Below are 17,769 nucleotides of genomic sequence, written 5' to 3' on the forward strand. Positions count from 1 at the left end.
TGAATATTAAGGTAGACTTTGTAGAAGGGTTTCTGGTTATTGTATAAGCTTAAATTGGTACTGAACCTGGCATAGCAGATGCTTTTTGTAGCAGTACATTATATTGGATTCTCATAATCCATTTTGTAAGTCAGTGAGACTTCCTTTTGTAATTGAGCAGTGAGCTCTAAGCAGTTGGCCTTCCTGCATGTGCAGGCACCTCTTGTAAGTAATATCCATTCATTAGCCAATGAGTGAGTATTGTGGGTCACAAATCCCAATGAGGTTTTTCCCACACCGGGTTTCCTCATTAAACATCTTGTGTTATGGTGTACTTTCTATGTTTTCTTTACTGTTCATATTTACTGCATTAATTCTTGTTTACCAGTACACTATTTTGGAATGCAAAATATTTAATAAGGTCAGAAATTTTGTTAACTGGTTAGATACTATTTCACCCCCCTCTCTTAGTATCCTTGGGAATCCTAACAATTGGTATTAGAGCCTGTTCCTCTATTTTCAAAATCCTAACAACTTGAGGAAGATTCTGACACCGGTACATATGGAAAACTTGAGAAAGCAATTAGAAGGAGCTCTTGCAGACTTTGATGAAGAAAAGTTGAAGAATATCAAACTTGAAGATGATCTAAGGACTGCACAAGAATTTATTCAAGGACTTCAGGAGAATCTCACCATTGCTAGAAACAAAAGAAGAGAACTTCATGAGAAGATATAGAATGATGATGATGAAAAGGAAACTCTTAATGATCTTGTAAGCAAGATGAGGCAAGAAAACATGACTTTGAGGAATGAGATGCAAGATATGACTATGAGGTTTTGTAAAGACATTGAAGATAGAAAGAAGAATGAAGATGAATTGACTAGGAGACTCAATGATGCTGGAACTGAAAATCTAAGACTCAGTCATGAAAATGATACGTTAAAAATAGATCTGATTCACATGGAACATGATAAAACTGAACTTATGAGACAGAAGAATTTTCTTGAAAATAAATTGGCTACTGCAAATCGACACAAAGAGAAATTCAAGAAAATTTTAGAAGAACTTGATGATATGCTGAAAAGTCAGAAGCCTAATGGAGACACTAATGGACTTGGATTTGAAGTTGGTGAAAGCTCCGATATTACAAATAATCATGATCACAGAAAACCGGTAAGACAACCTAATGCGTACAAATTTAATGGGAAATTCTTTAACTGTAACAAGTATGGTCATAGAGAAAATCAGTGTAGATCTAGAAACTATCAGAACACTAATGCACCCACTGGTCAATGTTCCAAATACAACAAAATTGGTCACAATTTAGAAAATTGCAAAATAAATGTAAGATGTTATTTTTGTGGAAGATTTAGACACTTATCTAATCAATGCAGAACACAGACCGGCATAGGATATGGAAAGGTTATTCAGAAGAACAATGTGACTTGTTATGTTTGTAACAAAATTGGACATATTGCAAAATTGTATAGAAGCAAGACTTCACCGACAAATAACAAAGGACCCAGTCTGAAAGGCAAAGAGAAGGTTGATGAGGTAAAGCAAGAATTTTCAAAACAATTGATTAGAAAGAGAGATCAGAATGTTGATGAGACTATTCCTTCGCTGGTAGAACAGAGTATCACTCCACTAGTAGGAGATTCTTCATCTAACTGAAAAAGAAACCTTTTGGGGGTATGGCATCAAATTTAAAATCATGCAAGTTTACCCTTGGTTGATGGTGAGAAGACAAACTTCTTCTTTACCAACAGATGTGTTAAGGTTCACTTAATCGACAAACTTTTACTATGGTAGTTGAAGGAAAAGACATTATAAATCAGTGTTTTTCACTCTTTTTCATTCACCGAGCATTAAAATTTCCTAAGAGTGTGAAAAACCCAAGTGAATGCATCCACATCGAGAAGTGAAGCAAAATATTTCAAGCATCCAAACCTAAAAGGCAGATTAAGGTATTTATCAATGGCTTCCTCCTCTGCTCCTGAATTCATTGCAAACCCTAATGTTATTGAAGTGGTTAAATACCCTAGGCCTATATTCAAGATTATTCCTGAAGTACTAGATGAATTTTCTAAAATCCCTAAAGGAGTTGCATATGCAAAAGTCCCTAGAATTTACTTACATTGCCATATTGAGGAACTAGGTTCAAATGAAATCATGAAAATGTATAAGGATGTTATTTGTGATGAAAGTGGAATTGTAAAACCGGAACATAAGGTTATTGAAACCCTAGGTTTTGTGGAAATCCTTGACATTCTGGAATTTCCTAAGGAATTTGTGAGGATTGTACTCAGTAGAGTCCATGGAGAATTCTTTTGGTTAAACTCTATCGATAAGATCACTAGAGAAGCAATTAAGGCTGTGACTAGCTTACCTTCCACCTGTAGCAGGCCAAATAAAACCAAGAAGGTTCCTAATAACACAATGATGACTTTAACTGGTGCAACCCATGACAACAGATCCTTGAGAGTTAATGATGTAAAGGATGACAATGTTAGATTCATTAGCATGATATTAGGATACAAAACCACACATGCTAACCGTCTGAACTAAGTTTCCAGTCTATGTATCAAGAGTGTATATGATATGGTTAACAATGATGCTAAGATAGATGTATGTGAATGGTTGAAGGATGAATTGATTGATAATCTGAAGAAAATTAAAGGAGTTAAGAAAGGTACTTTCAGATTTGGAAATCTTCTTGTATGCCTAATGCTATATATTACAAAAGAAGTTCTCGGTATAGGCAGGAAATAATTTGGTTATGACATACCAATAAGTAAACAATTGTTGGATATATTCATTAGCATGGGAAAAGATAAGGACAACAAAATAACTGAGTATTTCCAAGCCTTTAAGGCTAAAATGAAAACTAGGGAAAGGTTACCTCAGAGTATTGTAGACAAATATCAAAAAGAAATTTGTTTTATGATTAAGAAAGATGAGATCTAGATGGAAGCAGTTCTTCCTAGAACTGTTTGGGTGATTGAGATGGGTTATGAGGCTAATGTGAGCATTATTGAGACATATGCCAAAGCCCTACTTGAATCCCCTAGAGAACTAGAGGAAAAGGTGTTTGGTAATGCTAAAACCATTGAAAGTGGTGTGCAAACACTGAAATGGAGGAAGAGAAGAGAAAAATATATCAGGAGTGCATCTAAGCAGGTGAATGAGATAAAGGAAAACATAATGAATATCACTGGTATCAAAGAAAGTGATTTGGAAGGGTTACAATAGGAAGCTCACCTCTCACCGGTTGGAACTTCATCAGATAGTTATATCCCAGCTGAGTTTAAAAGAGTAGAAAGGAAGAGAAAACCTTCACATAGGACAACAAGGTAGAAACAATAGGAAGTAAGGCTCCCAACTAAAAAGATGACACCCAGGGAGAGAACGAGGTTGAGTCACAGGTACATATAGAGACAATGCCCTTGACAACTACTGAGAAACCTAAACCTTTGTTGATAGAAATGTAGACACAAACTAACCCACCAGAGGTTGAGGCAAGCAAAGTGGTTACTCACACTAGCAGCATGGAGATTGTTAAGGTAATTGGTTAGTCATTTGGTACTTCCATGACTGAATTCAGACCAACAAATGTAACTAAGGTACTTTTGGATTCCATTAAGAATATTACTGATTGTAATGCACTAGCATATAAGGCTATAGATGATACTATCCCTATTCTTAAATTGATTGCACCCAAGTGCAATGTAGAAAATAAAGATTCTTTGAGTCAATTAGACACATTGTCTAAGTACATCACCGGCAACATATTGACTATTGATCAAATAAATGAAGAGACATTTAAGGATAAAATGGATAGAGAAAAGGATAAATTCTTTGATGAGACAATAAAGAAGTGCATGGGACACATTGATACCCTCTTATTTGCACTGAGTAAAACAACAATGTAGTTTAAGGAACTATATAGAGATACATGTAAGAAAAATCTTTTAACAGTGGATATCAATAAGAAGATCAGCAAAGTGCAAAAGGAAATTGATGATATAACTGACAATATCATTAGTTCATCTGAATCAATATCAGTTATACAACTGGAGATAGTAGGGTTTGAGGAGAAACTTGACAAGTTGGAGAAGGAAAAGGAAAGAATAAAAGGCAAGGCAAAAGATCTTAAATGTAGACTCAGTCCTAAATTGGATAACCTCATCTCTTTAAGGAAAGAGATCTCAGAAGCACTTATTCAGGGACAGAAGACACCGGAAGAGCAAATGCATCACCTCATCGGTACAATTCAGAGAACAAAGGTAACATTAAAGGATAGCAACAGGTTCACTCAGAGCCTGAATTTGGTATTAGCAGACCTATTCTAGATTGTAACCAACTGGTTACAAGGTTTGAGCTAAAACTAAACTCAATTGACATTTTGACAGCCTTTGTCATTGATGTCAAAGGGGGATTAGTAGAGAAAAGAAAAATCCAATAACTTAGAGATCAGCTGCTCAGGGGGAGCACACAGTTTTGGTAAGGTTTTTGGACTTCAAATTTTGGATACAATTTTTCTCATGAGTGTTGCCACTAATGCCAAAGAGGGAGATTGTTGGCATTACACACTCCAATGAGAATTGTAGGTGATTGAAGCTATTGTCACTGATGGAAACCTTGCAATCTTATGGCACCAGCATCGACAGACTCTACACTAACAAATAGTTCACTGACAGTGGCAATAATGTTTACTGACATCCTAGCCGACAAGATTTTGATTATTGTATTTTGTATTTAATTGTAATATCTTTTTGGAAGCCGACATGGCATGTTGTAATAAGACTCATATATTAGTATGTGATCTTGTAGATCATTTTGAGTGACACAACATAGAGGATAGATATGATGGATATGTAGAGCGAATATTAAGGCAAACTTTCTAGAAGGGTTTTTGGTTATTGTATAAGCTTAAACCAGTACTCAACCTAGCATAGAAGATGCTTTTTGTAGCATTACATTATATTGGATTCTCATAATCCATTTTGTAAGTCAGTGAGACTTCCTTTTGTAATTGAGAAGTGAGCTCTAAGTAGTTGGCCTTCCTGCATGTGCAGGCACCTCTTGTAAGTAATATCCATTCATTGGCCAGTGAGTGATTATTATGGGTCACAAATCCCACCGTGGTTTTTCCCACACCGGGGTTCCTCGTTAAACATCTTGTGTTATGGTGTGCTTTCTATGTTGTCTTTGTTGTTCTTATTTACTGCATTAATTCTTGTTTACTGGTACATTATTTTGGAATGCAAAATATTTAATAACGTCAAAAATTTTGTTAACTGGTTAGATACTGATTCACCCCACCCTCTCAGTATCCTTGGGAATCTTAACATCAAAATCACTGTATCACTGTACTTTATCAAAAACCACTGTAAATCATTGTATCACTATACTTACGTAAAGTATCATAGTGTAAATCTTTGTACAACTGTACTTATGCAGAGTATCACAAAATCTCCCCCTTTTGACAACAATGCCAAAGGAGAGAAGGAAGGCATACTAAAACCAAGAGAAGAGGGGAAACAAAGCATAATGCATGGTACATAGAAGTACAATATATAATCATGCATCATACAAAACACTATGAAAAAACTAGAATGCCAAACATGTACAATAAGGAGTCAAAATAAGCATGGAAAGCTACCTCTTACTCCATTTCCAGGAGTAATTACTACAAGAATTAAGAGGAAAGACACCAAGTTGATCCCTCAAAGATTCAAACACTACTTTGGGTAAGGGCTTACTAAAAATATCAGCCACCTAATCATGAGAAGCCACATAATCCAACACCACATCATTAGCTAGTAAAATCTTTTCTCAAAGAAAATGATATTTAATATCAATGTGCTTAGTTTGGAACAAAATTCTTTGAGATATTTATAGTTCTTATATTTGTCACAAATAATGGGCACTGGTTTAGAAATAGTAACATGAATGTCTTTTAAAGTTTGTACCATCTAGATAACTTTAGTACAACATGTAGCTACTGCAATGTACTCTACCTCAATAGTGGACAAAGACACAAAGTCTTGCTTCTTGCTATGCCAAGCTACTAATCTGCCTCCAAGAAAGAATGCACCACCAAAAGTTTTTTTCCTATCATCAAGATAACCTACCCAATCAACATCAATGTAGGCTATTAATGTGAAATCATTGTGTCTTGGATATCATAAGCCAAAGTCAAGTGTGCTAGAGATATACTTCATAATTCTCTTAACAACATTGAAATGAGATTGAAACCTTGAAACTAGAAAAAGTAAACTTCCATAATATTAGGTCTTGTTGTTTTCAAGTACAAAAGACTGCCAATCACATACCTATATATTGTATGATCTATATTAGGGTTATCAACTTCTTGTCGAAGTTTGTGGCTTGTTTTCATAGGTGTACCAATAGGCTTACACCCACTCATTTGAATTTTTTCTAGAATTTCTTTGGCATACTTGGTTTGATATATAAATATTCCTTTATCTAACTGACTAACTTGTAAACCCAAGAAAAATGAAATTTCACCCAACATAGACATTTCAAACTTGGATTTCATGATATGTGAAAATTCATAACAAAGATCAGTATCATCACCATCAAAGATAATGTCATCTCCATAGACAACAATAATCAACATACTGTCACCTTTTATTTTCAAGTACAAGTTGTTGTCTATAGCACATTTTAAGAAACCTTGTCCTTGCAAATGCTTATCTAACTTAACAAATTAGGCTCTTGGAGCCTATTTTAAGCCATACAAGGATTTTCTCAATTTGTACACATGATCCTCCTTGTCTAGACACACAAAACCTTCAGGTTGTTCTATGTAAACCTCTTCTTCAAGATCACCATTTAAAAAGACAGTTTTTGTTAGAATCCAAGAACAGTGAGAGAGGGGGTGAATCAGTGTTCTATACGAGTCATCAATTTTAACCTTATTAAAACATTTATTCACCAATCGATATACTAGTACATATAGAATTGAAAGAAGAAAAGCAATCAATAAGGTAATAACATAAATGAGTACCATAACACAAATATTTATACATGGAAAACCTCAAAGAGGAAAAACCACGATGGGATTTGTGATGCACAATATCAATCCACTAGCCATATGAAGAGATATTACAAAATATAGGGGCCTACACTTCCAGGAAGGCTTACAGCCTAGAACACACTACTCAATCACAAATGGAGCCTCACTCACTACATAAAAATCCAGACTATAATCCTAAGAAATGATTGAATTACAATGATAGCATCTTCTATGCTTGAATATAGTTTTGGTTAACCTTTGTCTATTCCGGTTTGAAACCTTAAACCCTTACCGGAATAGCCCCTTACATAAACTTCACATTGCAAATCATTATCATATTCTATAGTGTCCACCCTTGACTTGATTTATTTTGATTAGAGTTGACTTTCATTCCATGCGTGATACACTTATCTCTACTACATATGATGATTTGGATGATGATTGTTCATGTGATTTGATAGATACTATATGCTTACTATGTGAAAGATTATTGAAAGATTATATTGATCATGGATTTGATGTTGATTATGATTATACTAACCCTATTTCATGATTATATTTGATGAGATGCATATGAGATGTGTTTGACTATTGTTTGATTGTCTTCATGGAGAATCAATGTCACATCACTCATTGCAAGCAGGATGTTCCATTGCATAATTCTACCACTTGTCTGTTATATATATACATACATGCATCATTGTTGTTTGTTGCAGGACTTGTAGGTACTGGACATTTATTCCTCCTGGAATTCCCAGGTGCGAGCATGTCCTTATCCCAATGGTAATATGTGGTTTCGGAGTTGACATGGATTCCCTTCACATACTCTAGGTTTAAGTTGTCACTAGGCGCAATTGGTCATGTAAGTTTTCATCTTGGCTCTTTCAGTTTTGGGAGTATGTTAGTATTGATGAACTCTTTTGGTATGAGGATTATTTATGTTGTGATTGATTTTATTGTCACGTGGTTATTTATGTGGCGTTGGATTATTTGTCTATTTGTTGAGAGATTTGATAATTAGTATTATTTATTTTTAATTAGTTGATTTAAGCTATTTGAGCTTTTGATTATTTGATTTATGATTTTAAGAATTATAGTATTTATTTAATTAATAATTTTGTAAAGATTATTTAATTAATTATTGATTATTTCTTATAGTCTAAATATTAATTAATATTTAGTATTGGAAGTAATAAATTATTTAATGGTTAATTTATTTAATTGTGTTTTTTATTGGTCAAGTATTTAATTAAAAATAACTATAGTTCATAATGTATTGAATAATAATTCCTATAAGGCTATAGTTTAAAAACTAATATTTATTTGGTGGTATGGTAATTATACCTTGGGATATTAAAATATACTTTTCCCACCTACTTATAATATATGATAGTATCTCCTACCTACCCTATTCTGCTATTGGAGGATTTTACTTTGGGGAAACCATAGGATATGGGAAAAATATTCCAAAGTGGAATTTACCCTATTGGTTGGTATTCTAGGGTTTCTTGTTTATTGTTTCTGTAGTCACACAAATCTGTCCAGCTTAACTAAATAAATATTTGGTATTTATTTGATTAAAAATCCACTAGCCATCAGTTAAATAAATTAATATTTAATTAATTCATCTCCAAACATTTTTCTATTAATTAAATAAATTATTCAATTTATTTTAATTAATTCATTAAACCAAATTCACAATCAATTAAATAAATAAAATCTATTTATTTAATTAAATCCCCCTATTCCTCTTTTAAATAAATTAAATAAAAACATTTATTTAAATCATTATCCCCCCCACTTGCATTTTCCTACAAATGCAACTTGCACACATTTATTGGAATAAATGAAATTTTATTTTAATAAAATCCTATTTTCCCTCACCCACCAAATCCAATTGCAAAATCTAATCCCCTTCTAGATTCTTCTAACCCCTTCCTAATTAGCCTAATCCATCCCCTAATTATTGTCACATTCCTAAGCAAAATGAAGTCACTTCTCAAAGACTTCAAAAGTCTTTGAAAAGCATTTAATGTTTTGTGTGCTCAACAAATTAACCCCCAAAGTCTTCCAAGACCACTAATGGCTCTTACATGACCATTTATGGCTCTTACATAACCATTTATGGTTATTTCAAACTTGTCTCCCCAAACATTTATTGTTTTGACCATATTCATCCTTTTCACATTTGCACAAGAGTTTATCCATTGGATAAAAGCTTTATTCTTTGAATAAAGAGTTTATTCATTCAACTAACCTTGACTTTAACTCCCAAGGTCATATCAAGCATTTAATGCTTATTCTCTCCCCTCTCAACCTATCTCACATTGACACTTGTCGTCCTGGGATTGGGTTGAAAGCCCTCACATGGATTTGAAATCATTCAATCCTGACCCTTGTTGAGATTGCTCAATCTCAACCATCCATTGCTCCTTTTTTTCTATAAATAGAGCCCATTTCTTCATAATCCAGATCCTGAAAACTTGTATGCATTTAACTTATAGGCATTTTAGAGAGCATTTTAGCATAGCAAACTCATGTATTGTCATTTTGGTTAAAATAAATCATTTTAGCATCAATAGCTTAATATTAGCTTTTCATTTTATATTTGAAGCACAATACTACAATCTCAATCCTCCATAAGCATCCATAGTGCAAAAAGCTGCTGAGAGCTACACTATTTTGGAACTTGGAGAGGAGAGGAACAAGGGAGAAGGAGCTAAGAGCATGTTAGGAGGTATTTGGAGATGCCTCATCATATTTGCTTCTTTAGTTAAATATGCTTTCATGTTTTTAGTATCTCTTTTGATATGCTTGTTTAGATTAGTTTTTGATTGACTAACACTAACGATTTTCTGGTTTCTTGTGTTGTTTGTCATTTCCTAACCTTGTCCATTTTGCAGAGCATCATTTGGTGAACCCGACGTGAATCCAAACACCAAAAAGATCATTTTTTTTTAACCAATAACATGTTTGAATGTTGAAAATGTCACATAGGTTGCGCTTTGGTGCTATTGAACTTGTTGTAGCGCTATCGATACTTATGGTTTTAGTGCTATTGTTCTTACAATAGCGCCATTGTTCTTACAATAGCGCTATTGTATCAAGTTCAGCGCTTTTGACACTGTTTTGGCGTGTTTGACATTGTTTTGGCGCTATTCACCCCGTTTCAGCGCTTTTGCCTCTCTGTCTTTCCCTTTCTTTTAGCATGTTTGTGTTAAATAGTGCCTCTGTTCAAACACAGACTAGCGCTATTGTAATAGAATGTTGTACAAAGGGCCTTGTAACCGAAAAAATGAAAGTTTTTAGGCTTGTGGAAGCCCCCCCTAGACATGAATTTTACTAACCAGTCGTTGTTTGTGCAGGGTTAAAACTCACCATTAAAAATCACAAACTTTCTTTTGGTGCTTTAAAACTTGAACAAAAAAAATGTCCTTGCTTTCTAGTTAGGGTCATTTGTCTTTGGTGTATTAAAACTGAACAAAACAAACATTTGTTTTCTTGCAAATTACGAAACACACTTCATTTGGGGCTTAAAATCAACAAATCTATTTTTCTTGCATCAAAAGAATTTACAAGCCACACTTCAAATTTTGGTGCAATTAAAACTTACAATCCACTTGTTTCAATTCTTTCAAGCGATTTACTTCAAGCAAATGTGTTTTTTATTAAGTTGACCAGGATTTCATTTTCCCTAGTTACTTAAACATATTGCCTTTGAAATTAAAAAGAACATCATGATTGTTGGAGCAACATCTCCAAATAGTTAGACCACATTGCGATGATGGGTTAAAAAGAACAAGTGTTTTTCGTGCTTGGCACACTTGTGCAAAAAGTCAGTCGAGTGGTCCTACCTCTAACACACACTATCCTCTCCCTTGGCTTTCATGGTCCTAGGTGCAAGAGAAAAGTGTTAGTAACACTCAAAATTTTATCTTTTTAAGAGAGGCCTGCCAAGAGACACATCACTCTTGGGAATGACCTCGCGCAGTAAATCCTTCAAGCCGCTATAGAAATCAGGTGAGAGCGAAAGTTGTAGCCTTGGGTATAGCTGTTTCTACAGTGTAATTGGCCGAAAGGACAAATGGGCCCCACCACTAGTTACAAGGCTCTTAAGTGAGTCACTGCAGAATGAACTTATGTCCAAAAACATTGAACATAACTAAACACCTTTAAGTAGTAGCCCACCTGTTCTATTGATTGAGGATATTTGTGATATAATTTAGTGCAAGAGCATAGATGGTTTTTCTCCCAAGATACTCACCATACATATTTCCTTGAGTAGAAACATAGCTTTTTGAAAAGTCACTTGTGGCTTGATAAAAGTGGTGACTCCCCCATCATAGGGATCATCTATTTGTTATGTTCATACAAGACTTAGTATATCACATCCTTACCTGCCAAGGCAGAATTCATAAGGTATGTAGTACTAAAGTCGAAGAAATATCAAGATGTGGGCTAAATTTATCACAACTGGCCATTTGACTTTAGGGATAAAAAGTGTTTGAAGTGTGTTCATTTTAGTCAAAGACCAAGTGTAAATTGAGCCAACTTCAAGCTTTGGAAATACACCTTAAAATACATCTAAAGGAAGGGTCATATAAAAGTCCAAGGATTGGGTTGATCTAGACCCATACTCATTTGTGCCTTTGAGGCAACATTCTTGTGTTTGTGTGCTTGCTTTGTTTTCTTGTCAAAGAAACATCCACAGAAAATCACTTCCAACAACAAAGTATTCATCCAACCAAACACATCAAAAACAAAATGCAAACAACAAAAGTATCAAAACTTTATGACCATTCTTCACATCTTGTGAAAGAAGAAGCGTCATCAGAATATCAACTTGAAAAGAATACCATTAACCTCAAAGGATTTGATCAAAAGGAGGAAATTCTTCTATATAAATAGACAAATCTTTGACTCGCATAGAATCTTTCTGCATCACATTCATCTCTACCTTCAAGGCAAAACAAACGAATTTGATTCAGAATCATTGAACCGCAGAGCTTTTATGCAATATAGAGCTCTAAGTTATCACAAAAACCAAGGAGGAAAGATTAATCCCAACTTTTTCCCAAACATCTGTATCACATACAACACAGCTCGAGAAATACCACCAACACCCGAAAGGGAAGAGGTAGAGTTTGTCCCATTTGTAACACAAATTTTTTATTGAAGTTGAAAACATTTTCATCCATCATCTTATTCATACATCATCACTTCATCATCAATCCATCCCAACTCTCAAAACATTCAGAGTTTCTTGTCCCAAGTTCTCTTTTAGATATTGCTTGAATCAAACACATCACATCACTTTTTAGATTGTTTCTACATCTAGGATAAGCTCATCCTAAGAGACACATCTATGTAGGTTAAAACTAGTTCATGAGTGAATCCTCTCATTACTAGGTAGTTCAATCCATAACACATCTCAGATTTCTCTACACCTTATCACATCAAATATTATCAAAACAAAACAAGCAAATTCAAAGAATAAATTTCGGTTACATCTACCTTAAAAGTGCTAGAGATCCACATGCAACACAAATCACCAACCATCAATCTCTCATTTCATCAAAAACTCATCATCATTTTCACTCAACTTCAACAAAAGTTTGTAAACAAAATGGCTCAAACTCGATCACGGTCAAGGCAACGAGAAATAGAAATGGAAGAAGAAGAAGAGGAAAATCTCAATGAATTTCAAGAAGCACTTGGAGGAAATGCGAATGACAAAAACCCAAGTACTCCTACTCCTGCAACAATAGAAAGGGCCCAGCATAACCCTCTCTTTAACAGACTTTTTGACGAAATACTCAGGAGCAATGCGGATGCTCACTTCTTAAAACTCATTCAAGAAGGAGAAAACCTCCCCTCTAACTTTGATCTTTCCCAATTAAAATAAGCATCAGAAAGACAAAGTCGCCATGAAGAGGAAAGAGGTAGAGATCCCATTAGATATAACATTCCTCGAGGTAACCCACCACCTCCTCCTCCAAATGAAATGGAGATGTTGCAGCAACAAGTTGAGAATCTCGCCCAACAACTTCATAGTGGTGTCAAGACTAACCAATTCTCACTTAATGACATCTGTCCCTATCCTTTTGATAGGAACCTTTATATGCCACCCTTTCCACGTGGATTCGAAACACCCAAATTTTAAAAATATAGAGGAAAGGGAGATCCCCATGATCATGTCAGAGAATTTCATTCCACTTGTCTTGAAGTTGCATATGAAGACACATACCTAATGCGCCTTTTTCCCCAAAGCTTGGGAGGAACAACCACATCATGGTTTTCCCGACTATTAGGTGGCATTAGGAACTCATCCAGAAATTCCTCGCTCATTACTCTCATAACATTGAACGTGACATCACCATGGCTGATCTGTGCAACACCAAACAAAAACCAGGTGAACTATTCTCAGTATTCCTGCAACAATGGCGTGAAATGTCTAGCAGACGTTCTCTTCAGTTACCTGAACGAGAACTAGTGGAAATATTCATTTCCAACTTAAACGAAGAAATGGAATTTCACCTGGATGTCAAAGACACAGACTCTTTTAATGATATGATCACCAAGGGTTTGAAATGTGAAAGGGCACTTATCAAGAAAGGACTTATCAAAATCTATAATGAACCAAAGGATGGTCCTCGCCCATGCTTCAATAGTGATAAACCAAGCTTCTAGAATAAAAACAAGAATATCGTCAACGATGGGGTTGTGGATGCCAGGACTATCCAAAATGCACAACCTGTGGTTCGGTTTGTAGGAAAAAATCCTCCACCTCAGAACAACACAAATGTTCCTTCAAATCAAGGTCACATCACATCTCACAATGAACATAGACCTCATCATCAAAAACAAAAACACACATACACTCCCTTAGGGGAAGCCATTGAAATAGTATTGCGACAACTCATTTCTCAAAATTTGGTCACTCTACCAAAAACATCAAACTATGAGCCTCAGGTCAAACCGGCATGGTGGAGAGATATTGAACATTGTGATTTCCATCAAGGAAGAGGACACAAGACAAGTAATTATCACCGACTAAAAGATCTTATTCAGAATCTTATTGACTTGGGAGAAATTGAAATTGAAGGACATGACCCAAAAACAACAAATAATGATCATCTCATGTTCAAAAATCCACTTCCATCACAAGATCAAAGGGGTCCTTCCACTTCTAGGCGAGGCACTGATACCACTGATTATACGCAGGCTGCATATAATTACACTGTAAATCATCTGTATGATTCTAGTGAACAAGTTGCAACTATAACCTTCAAAAATCCCAACTCAAATTGCAATGTTGTTATGCGTCGCGGCAAAGTTACCATAAAGGCAGCTCCACAAGGCACCCCCTCCATACCAAAGTAGTACAATCTTGTGGAACAATTAGACAAAATGCCTGCGCTTATATCCATTTTAGAGATATTGCGCCTATCGCCATCTCATAAAACTATCTTGGATCAAGCCCTCCAAGAGGCATTAGTCCTTGCAAATCTAAAATAGACCAATTTCAAGCCATGGTTGGAAATCTAAAGTCATCACCTTGTCTCAATTTTTCCGAAGTGACAATTCTTCCTTCCAGCAACCTCATAACGCTTCGCTACACATTGAAGGCTTTATCAATCAGCATAGGATCAAGCGAGTCTTGATAGATAATGGAGCAGGCCTGAATATTTGTACACTACAATTGGTCACAACATTGGGATATGCAGTAGAATCAGTGGATCCTCATAAGAAGATCACAATCAAAGCCTATGACGATGCAGAGCGGTCATCCAAAGGAGCTGTGGTACTACCAATCCGAGTGGGCCCTGTGGTAAAGCACATCATCTGTCAGGTTCTGGACCTTCCTCTGGGATATAATCTATTGTTAGGGAGACCTTGGATACATGCCATGCAAGCCGTTCCATCTACCTACCATCAATGTATCAAGTTCCCACATAACGGTGTAGAGATCACAATCCTAGGTGATGCAAATCCCTTTGCGTATTGCCATAATATCAGCCATCAACCAGAGATTACCGTTCCTAATAATAGAGAAGCCATTTCCTCCACATCATATATAAATCCTACCTCTCTTGCCAATTTGAACACCACTATACCAAAACAAGAAAAGCTTAAGATGAAAGTAGCAGAGGAAGGTCCTGGGGAATACAACTTGAGTCAACTCTTTTGTGTGGGACAAATGCCCACTTCTCCTCGAACACATGGTAAACCACAACAATTACTCCAGCAACCATTAATCATGTCAGCATGTGCTTTGACACCTTTCATCCTTGGAAAGAGTCAAGAAGAAGAAACCCAAGATGAGGACTTAGCAAAATGGATCTATAAAGATCCCATCACCACTGATATACCACAAGTTAAACTTCCTACGACTCAGTATGGCAAAGGTCTCCTCACTATGAAAAGAATGGGGTATGATGGTCAGAGTGCTTTGGGATGTTGCAAACAAGGATGACATGAACCTCTGCTGCCAAAATTAAAGCCCAAAGGTAATACAGGCTTAGGCTTTGAAAAAGAGATATTTCCTAAACTCAAATTCAAAGGACAACCCAGCAAACCATTATGTCAGCCTATTGCAAAAAGGACACCTTTCATTATCAAAGCAACATCAAGCACTATTCCAACTACCCCACCGAGGCTCAAAACCCCAACATAACCATCACCAATGCCACTCATCCCACCAAACAAACCCGTAATCCCATCAGTAGCACCATTAGTAGCAACAACTGTATCAGAACCCGTAGCAGTATCTATGGCACCAACAGTTCCAGCAGAAGCCACTGAGTCAACACTACTGATACTCCCAATACCATATTATTTTATCCCCTTTGACCTTCCTGCAGTGCCGATCACTACAAAGGTACATCAACCAATCACACCTGCAGTGTTTAACTCAAAAGACATCCCAGTATGGTATAGTAATTGGATGCTGGAAAGTGACTCCAAGACCGACTCACATGAGTGGGAATTTGATTCTGTATAGCTTAACACTTCAGATGAGGAAGATGCATCACTACCTCCACCATGCAAAGACATCCCTATTTATGGAGAAGCATAGATAAAGACCACTTGGGTTCCTAAACTGGAAACATCTTCCATAGACCCTACGTCTCACCCTACGCCTGATTCTAACAGGGAGAGTACCATTAACGACCTTCACCATAACGTCTTAACCATCACTAATACATCTAACGCACTTAACCTAATCGATGAAGTAATGCCCATTATCCACCCTGAACTCATCGAATGGAACCAACCAAATCCCCCATGTCTTGACTTCTTCCAAAATGATGAGGCCATCATTCACTTTTTGGAATTAAGGGATAACCTACCAAGCGGGGATCACAAAGCTAGATTTGCCATTGAACTTAATAGCGCAGCATACTTTGGGGTGGATGCCAAACCTTTCAGCTGCAAAAATATAATGATAAAACATGGATCTTCTAGTGAAAACCACACTGTGGCACTATTTGATCTGACAAAAGTAAAAAGAAAGTGCGTATCCAATGGTGAAAACCTGTCTGAGGCGCCTAAGGATGAAGGGTTTGACATTCTCCTTGCTAATGCACAACAGGAACGATCAACGATTCTCATCAAGGAAACCAAAGAATATAATGTGGGGACTCCTGAAAATCCTCATCTCATACATCTAGCATCTCTTCTCACTCCAGATGAACAACCTAAATTTATAGAGTTCTTCCAGAAGTGTCAGATCAACTTTGCATGGTCATATGAAGACATGCCTAGGCTTGATCCTGATTTAGTCATGCATCACCTCACTGTAGCAGAAGGAGCCAAACCTGTCAAGCAGAAGCTTTGTAAGATGCATCCTCAAATTGCAGTGCTAGTCAAAACAGAACTCAAGAAACTCCTAGATGTTGGTTTCATTAGACCAATTGATTATGTAGAATGGATCTCCAACATTGTGCTTGTCGGCAAACCAAAAGGGGGCATCCGCATTTGTACTGACTTCAGAGATCTGAATAAGGCCTGTCCTAAGGATGACTTCCCCCTTCCAAATATCGACATCATAGTGGATCTGACAGTAGGACATGCCATGCTTTCACTCATGGATGGCTTTTCTGGATACAATCAGATAAAGATCGCACCAAAAGATCAACATAAGATAGCCTTCACATGTCCATGGGGCACATATTGCTGGAATGTAATGCCTTTTGGTCTAAAGAATCTAGCAACGACCTATCAAAGAGCAATGACCACCATCTTCCATGACATGATGCATACTATGAAGGAAGATTATGTTGATGACTTACTAGCAAAATCACTCACCAGAGAAGGGTATCTCCACATCTTAGATAAAATCTTTGATAGACTGGAACAATACCATGTTTGACTTAACCCAAAGAAATGTGTCTTTGGAGTAACCTCTGGGAAGCTTCTAGGATACATTGTCTCAAGCAAAGGTATTGAGGTCGACCCAACAAAGGTAAAAGCAATCATGGACATGCCACCACCAAAGAATATTAGTCAGCTAAGGACATTACAAGGGTGACTTCACTCCATTCAAAGATTCATTACACAATTGGCTGATAAGTGTCAGCCATTCACACACCTACTACACAAGAACATCCGCTTTCAGTGGGATGCTCGATGCCAACAAGCATTTCAGGTGCTTAAAGACTATCTCATGAATCCACCATTATTGATGCCACCAGATCCAAGTAGACCATTGTTACTCTATATCTCAGCGACAAGTACCACA

The sequence above is a fragment of the Cryptomeria japonica genome, chromosome 5 (genome assembly GCF_030272615.1).
Source record: "Cryptomeria japonica chromosome 5, Sugi_1.0, whole genome shotgun sequence".
In the NCBI taxonomy this organism is placed as follows: domain Eukaryota; kingdom Viridiplantae; phylum Streptophyta; class Pinopsida; order Cupressales; family Cupressaceae; genus Cryptomeria; species Cryptomeria japonica.